This window comes from Mus caroli, chromosome 8 (assembly GCF_900094665.2).
Source record: "Mus caroli chromosome 8, CAROLI_EIJ_v1.1, whole genome shotgun sequence".
NCBI classification, from domain to species: domain Eukaryota; kingdom Metazoa; phylum Chordata; class Mammalia; order Rodentia; family Muridae; genus Mus; species Mus caroli.
The window spans coordinates 17,818,690-17,825,353 of NC_034577.1; the positions used below are offsets into that span (position 1 = coordinate 17,818,690).

The following is a 6,664-nucleotide window of genomic DNA, read 5'->3' on the forward strand; positions in this document are numbered from 1 at the left end:
AAACTCTTCAGGAGAATCCAGTGCACATTGAGGCCAGTGGGTTATTTTTGATTGTTTTGTTTTATTTAAATGTGCACAAGGATTGTGGGAGGGAAAACACAGATTCTACTGCTGCAGGTGTGCGGCAGGCTCAAGACTCCACACACCTAATGATACCCAGCTGAAGCCAATGCTGGTCAAGATCGTAAGAGTGCTCCAGACCAGATGACATCCTCGGNCCCCCAGCCACTTGCGGGATGCTATTTGCTGCAGTAGTGCNGTAGTGTGGAAGTGTGGAAGGCTTCTAGTCCATGATGGAGGGTGGTTGAGGCAACATCTGTAACAGGAAATAGCTTTTGCTGAAAGACAGTTCGGTTTGGAGATGGTTTGTATATTAGGGAAGTCTGCATGCTCCAGATAAATGAGACTCTGGACCTAATGACATTATTTAGAAACAGTTTAAATGAGAATGAGCAGTTGGTCCTGTGTGTGCCTTTTCCTGGGTCCTGGAATGCCTCTGTTTAGTGTAACCGTGCTGATGTGGCCTCCTCATGGCCTCTAAGAAGNAGCAGAGCTCTTTCTGCAAAGGAAAGCTCCGGAGACCAGCAGGAAGGCTGTAAACAGTTCCAAGCTTCCGATTGTAATCTGTCAAGCATGGATCCCATAAAAACAAACCTCTCCCCAGTTTGGCCTCAGAGTCTGAGATATGGCAAATTCTTCACTGAGCACTTTAAGAAGGAGAGATGAAGCCAAGGCTGAGGCTGGCTACTATCGGATTTTGGACAGGCAGGAAATGCTTACTTGCTTTGAGACTTCCTTTTAATAAAGATTTATCTTATTTTTAAGTGTGTGTGTGTGTGTGTGCGCCCCACGTGTGTGCGTCCACAGAAGCTAAAGGAATTGGTACACTGGATCCCCTGGAACTGGAGTAATANGTGGTTGTGAACCAAACTCAGTGTGGGTGCTAGGGACCAAACTCTGGTTCTCTGCAAAGGCAATGTTTGCTTTGAATCATGAAAGCATCTCTTTAGCCCTTAAGGCTTCCTATTAGATTTTCANCAGGACTGTCAAACACAGCCATATATTTGAACCANTCAGGAAATTCAGGTAGGACTTCTCTTTGGGTCCTCAGTAGATTAAGTGTTTTTCCCTTGGTGCTGAGGTTAGAAGAAGAGTTCTATTTTAAATTTCTCCAAGTGATTCTAATGGGTATCCACATTGTAGAAGATGGTGTAATTTATTCTCCACGTGTTTATAGAGACCTTACTAAGTGTGCATGTTTTAGTGCTTTTNAGCATTAATAACAAANTACTACAAACCACTGNCTTATAAACAAGATGTCTTATTCTTCTTACAGTTCTAGAGGCTGGGGAGTCCAAGACCAAGCACAAGCAGAATTAGTGTCTGTGGCGGTGCCACTTCCTGGGCATGGACAGTCATTCTCATGTAGTAGAAGAAGCCAAGGGCTACTCNAGGGTCTCTCTGTTTTGTAAACTAGTCCCGTTTATGAAGGCTCCAGTTCTCTGGACTTAATCACTTCCTAAAGTCTCTACCTCCGATACTCTCATAATGAGAACTAAACATCACCACCTTTGACAGGATGCAAATATTCAGATGACCCCCATAGGGCACTGTATTTAGCACAAAGGATACCTCAGGGGACAAGATACCAGGAATAGAAACTGAGATGGGTCTTTAGGCCATTTGCCACCCAAGCAGCCTGACTCACCATNANCCAATGGCTGAATGCTCATCTCTGCTTGAAGTAGCTGGTTCTATTTTTGTGTTTTTCATAGCAAACCTAGTCTCCCTAAAATTAAAAACTATTGTGAAATATCTTAAGCATAAAAGTTCAGAGTGTATGGATGATTAGTACCTTAACTCAAAAGGCTCGTGCTGTGTGAATTTTGCTGGGCTCCTATCGGGAATGGCTTATTCATTCCAGATAGGCTCTTGATGACAGGCTATGCTAATGATTTCAACAGAGTCTAGTTTTGTGTACTAATGAGCTTATTCACAGTGAGCTCACAGGAGTATGGCCCTGGGGTTATGTTTTAGTTTAATAGATACTGCTTTGGTAAAACATTTTGACAAAAAGTACTTATGGGAGAGAGAATTTATCTTACAAGTCCAGGTTACAGTTCACTACTGCAGGGAATAGACCAATTCACAGTCTATTAATAAATAGAAAATAAATGCACACATGCTTAATGCTTAGCTAGCTTTCTTTACTGTTATACAACCCAGAGTCCCAGACCAGAGAACTGTGATAGCACTTTCAGGCTGCACATTCCTCATTAACTAGAGCAATCAAGAAAATCTCCTGCAGATATGCCTCTATACCATAATAATAATAATCAGGGTTCTTTAAAATAAAAACTAATAGAATAAATATATGNATATGAATATGAATACATACATATATGTGATTTATTAGAGTGGGTTATAGNCTGTGGCCTGGGTAGCCATCAGTCAATATTGAAATCCAAAGAAGTAGGTTCTAATACCAGAAAAGCACTGCCTTCAGCAGCAGGGTAGATAAACTTGCCAGCAAGAGTGAGGTCAGCCAGGCAAAATGCAAAAGCTCACTTTTTCTACATCCTTCGACACAGGCTGCCACCAGATGGTTTGGCCCAGATTTAGGGTGGATCGACCCACTTTAAATTCAAGAAATTTCCTTACAGATGTGCCCAGCTGCTTGGTTATAATTGATCACAGATGCAGTCGAGTTAACAAAAGATTAGCTATCGCAAGACTATTCCTTGACACACAATTATATCTCCTTGTATCTGCTTAATTTCCAAACAAAAGCAATAACTAGGTCAAAATTCTGTCTAGTATAACTATCTCATATATAAGTACAAGTGTGTTATATCTTTTAGAAAAGATGACAATATCCCTTGAGGAATGCTTAGTCTTTTAGTGTCTCAAAATTTAAATATGATAATAACCAATGATATATGGTACTTATTTCAATCTATGTTATATTACATGATAAAGAAATATAGGGAAGAAAACACAAATGTCTGATTAATGCATATATACAAACATATATCTCTATCTATCTATATGTATATATACAGATTCTTCACAAAATAAGACAAAAACACCAAGTAAGTTATAATTTTTATTTCTGCAATTGGTCATGTGACCTTAGCTGGTATTTACAGCTACTGTCCACTGCTAGCCATTCTGTATTTTCTCTATCCTTAGGAAGTATGTCAACAGACCTTGGTTTTTCTCTAGAGTCATCACTCATACTTTCATTCCTAAAGGATCTGGTCCCTTTGTCATCCTGCCTGGGTTGTTGCAGTTTCCCATTGACTTTTATCTCAGGACATGATGACATCAACTGATGGCCTAAAAGATCCCCTGCACTCTAGACATCATCTTCCTTACCCCCATTGTGGAGAAGCAATCCAGGCTTCCCCTCATCATCTGGATCTATCTGCCCCTCTTAACACTGGTATTCTTTGTGATCTTTTTGGCTTAATGGCATTAGAAACCTGAAGTGTCCAGGGGGCATCTGAGTTTCTAGTTCAATAAAATGTTTCTTTTGTCTCTGGTAGGAATGTTCTCAGTCGGAAACCAAAGTTTCTAGGCCAGTAGAACTTAAGGTCTCAAGGACAGGAAACAATACTTTCCCCAGTGGGTTACCAGGGGTGACAGTGAGTAGAAATATGCCCACTTCCAGCCTTGGTTCCTGGACACATGCATCCTGGCTATGTGAGAAACTATAACAGGGTCCCAGACCTTAGTAGGTCCCCAGATATTAGCACAACTAATACCATGAGGAAACTGTCATCCAGGCTGTAAAACTCAGCCCATAAACAACAACACCTGCCAAAATGAAAACAAAGACCTCATTCATCAAAGTCCATGTTTCTGGGAAAGTCTCTGAATGTCCTAATCTTGCCTTTTGGCTTCTGGAGTTTGCTTCTGGCTAACTGTTCTTGTTAACTGAAATATGTCAACCCAGGACATGGTATTTGTGTTTAAAAGCTCGCCCTAAGAAAGGCTCAGGGCTACAGTGGTATCCAGAACACTGGCCAGCTAATAAAGACTTTCTGTTGGTTTAAATCTATGTCCAAGTCTTCTCTGATAGACACCCCACAACAGAACCGTATCATATATTGGGCACTGATTCAAAGCACATACTGCCCTCTGGAGAACCTTGCACCACTCCTCTAGGCTACNGCCACCTAATTGACACTGTATCTTCAAAAACAAATTCTACCATTGTATTAGGCCATCTGCTTCAGGATAGTGGGGAGACTTATGGATTCTACCAGTGACCCAACTATCGCACCTCTCTGCCTGCGAAGTGAGTACCTTGGTCAGAAGCAACCCTACCCTGAGTCTGGGCCACACATTCTGGTGGCAACCCACAGAAAAAGACATCCAAGCAGAAAGCTTTTCCTTTTGGATTTTCAGGAATCCAATGTGGGCTTGCAAGTTTTTCCATGGCTGACAAACGTCTTCTTCAACACAAGTTTCTCATCGAGGTGTTAAACAGAACTTGNACATTTGCAAGTCATTTGCAATTCAACAAATAGGCAGAGGACTCCAGACTACGTTGGGCCACATCTTAGGAACAACCATTCTTTTGGTTTGTGTGTGTGTGTTTTTCCCTCTTCCATCTCTTTCTTTTTAAACTTTTTATTAGTTCCTCATGAATTTCATATCATACACCCAAATCCCACTCATCTCCCCCTCCTCTCAACCCCCTCCAACTTTGTGACCTCCTCTCCCCCACCCCCGCCACAGAGAAAAAAAAATCTCTTTGTGGAAGCTGTAGTGTGTTACAGTGTGTCTCACCATAGGGAACTGTTGTCCACACCTTGCTTGCAAATGTTCTCTGCACTGACACATTGGTCTGGTGTGAGGCCTCTGGCTTCTGCTACTTTATCACTTCTGGAACTTCATTAGGACTCCTCTTGGATATCCTGTCGTTGGCCTGTGTCATGAAGATCCTGTCATTTTGGATCCGTAGGACTAGTCCTGCATGTACTCTAGCAGTTCATTGATGGGNTAGATATTGGGGCCTGAGAGGTATCTGAGATGGTCAGCCTGCCAGCTGTTCCACTGGCTCAATAGAAATCCCTACTACCAGGGCTAGCTCTACCCTGCTGCCCAGGTGAGGTGCAGGGCCTGCTATCCCGAGTGTTATAGCTGCTGAGGGACATGGCCAATTCTCCCACTCTCATGACCTGGGGGCCAGCTCTCCCGCCTGCCATTGGTAGGGTGGTGGTGGCAGTGGCCTCAGCGGCAGCGGCGTTGGCAGTGGCGTCTGTGGTCTCTGAGTGTCTGGAGTCATCTCAGAAATGGTCTCAGGAGTGCTCTGCCCCACTTGTGTATTATGGTGCTGGGAAGGGGTTATCTCAGGCATGGTCTGCCCCCCCCCTTCCCCTAGGCCTGCTCAGCATCCGATTGGTGGTTGTCTCAGGCTAGCTCCCTCTCCAAGCCCTGAAGTGATAGTCTGGTGGTAATCTTGGGTTGAGTGAGCTCATGTCCTGCCAGAGTGGTCCCATGCAAGGGTTGTATGGGGCCTGTGCAGAACCAGACTTGTGGTTGTCTTAAGCTANCTTCCTGTCTGAGCCCCAGATACCAAACTTTNTTCAGGGAATGTCAGGCTACTATTCATTCAGATATTCATAGGTCAGAACGCTGAGAATAGACATAGCTCCTCTCTTCTCTGCCACCTGCTGACACACATGTGACACAGCAGCCACACCTGTAAAACTTCTAGGGGTAGTGGAACAACCATTCATTCTTAAGAGACTCAAAAGAAAACAGCCAGGCAAATTGGAGAGTTGTCTTAATTAAAGATGAAAAAGACTGCACATCTTCAGGAAATCTAGACCATAATTGGAACTCCGGATGTTTTAACAGTCCATGATAACAAGTGAGGACTGTGAGGTCTTCAGGCAAATCTAGCCATGTGGCATCACCATGGCATCTGCCAAGAGCACTGCAGCTGCTCTAGAAAGAAGTCAAGGCTCCCACCATTTTGTGTCTTAAAGCATTAGTAAAGGGCCGCCCCATTGTGGAGGATTAGGTTTGATAGAGTATAGCATTTCAAGGTCACTGAACCTTAAAAGTTGACTCATCAAACTGAGCCAAAAGATATCAGGCATCTCCAGCTCCTTTTCAGGAGACCATCTTATGTGAAATGCTTCGACCAACCGATCAAATTAATTCTGGTACATTGTTTTTCAAACTGTGAACATCCACAGTAAACTTAGACTCGCCACTCAGTGGGCCCATATTGATAAACTCAGCCTGATCTAGTTTCGTGCCCCACTGTTATCTCACATACATGCCCCTGTTTAAATGAATTAGCAAACTCATTAAGCTCTTTAGTTGTATAGCATACTTCCTCATGGNCTACATTTTCTATCTCCTCTCTAAGAGCCCNTTTAGCCTTGAGTCTGTTTATAGATCTAGAGGCAACCATTGGTGGGGACTGAGGGACATTAGTATTGTCCTGCCTGGCATGTCCCTTAGAGAAAGGCATTGATAATTGGGTAGACAATGATGAATTAATTCCCCTAGGCAAGTGAGGGTAACATTTCAGGATGTGTGGCTAGAAATGCATCCTCTGTTAAAGGTGCAGTGACTCCTTCCTCAGGTGAGGTGAACCCCTCGGAATCTGAACATTTAAGGTCCTCAGGTTCACTAGGGT

At 43.3% G+C, this 6,664-nt stretch overlaps 1 non-coding gene across 1 annotated transcript; it reads right to left on the minus strand.

Moving 5' to 3' along the window:
• Nucleotides 1-5,603: 5,603 nt before the first annotated feature.
• On the minus strand, nt 5,604-5,735 carry LOC115031810. Its single transcript, XR_003837472.1, has one exon. It is a non-coding gene; the product is annotated as a small nucleolar RNA SNORA17 (small nucleolar RNA).
• Between the last annotated feature and the right edge of the window lie 929 nt (nt 5,736-6,664).